Source organism: Meriones unguiculatus, chromosome X (genome assembly GCF_030254825.1).
Source record: "Meriones unguiculatus strain TT.TT164.6M chromosome X, Bangor_MerUng_6.1, whole genome shotgun sequence".
NCBI classification, from domain to species: Eukaryota; Metazoa; Chordata; class Mammalia; order Rodentia; family Muridae; genus Meriones; species Meriones unguiculatus.
Window position 1 is genome coordinate 5,811,575 of NC_083369.1, and position 798 is coordinate 5,812,372.

The following is a 798-nucleotide window of genomic DNA, read 5'->3' on the forward strand; positions in this document are numbered from 1 at the left end:
ACTTCTTTTTTTGTTAAATGTTTTATTTTTATTTTTATTTTTAATTTTTGGATTATCTCCCTACTGATGTATTTAGTGGCTGCACTAAATTTCTTTCCAATCAATAATGTAAAGAGTTAATTTCTCCTCATCCTCCATGGCATTTTTTTTACTTAATTATAAAGACTATGACCTGGGTCAGACAGAATGTCAGTATACTCTTATTATATTGTTTGTTTTAGATCAGAATCATGTCTACAATCTGTTTCCAAGGCACACTCAGTTTCTTCTATTCGATCAGTTTCTCACTTTTGAGCACTGAAAGTGGGGTTGAGGGAAAAGATGTTGAGACCTTGGTAACTCTGATGCTGCCTTTGACCAAAGGTCCTTTCTGAACAGTTCCCTAAGAAGGGGCTCTTAGATCTTTTCCTTTTTCGCTGAAAGGCTAGGATAAGAGCCAAGTATCATGTTTCCATCAAATAAGAACAAGGGATGAGGGGCATGGTTGTTCACAGGCTTGTATGCCCACTCTCTCATTGGCCCACAGATATCTTCCACAGCCAACTACAAAATCCATTACTCTAGACACTCTCCTATTTGATCAAATATGTGGAGTTGATACACCTCTCTCTCATGGTTCAAGATGTTAAGACTTTCTTTTTTCTCATGCATATAATGGCCCTTTACACCTCATCTTTTGAGAACTGTGTGGTCATTTCATTTCTCCAGGTTCTGACTGTATTATTTGGAGTGTTATGATTATGTTTTTCTTTATGTATTTAGTTCTTTATGTATTCTGTATCAATCCTTTATCTGTGA

The 798-nt window shown here is 35.8% G+C and overlaps 1 non-coding gene across 1 annotated transcript; it reads right to left on the minus strand.

The window, feature by feature from the left end:
- Nucleotides 1–217: 217 nt before the first annotated feature.
- Nucleotides 218–584, minus strand: LOC132650284 (small Cajal body-specific RNA 2). Its single transcript, XR_009588652.1, has one exon. It is a non-coding gene; the product is annotated as a small Cajal body-specific RNA 2 (non-coding RNA).
- Between the last annotated feature and the right edge of the window lie 214 nt (nucleotides 585–798).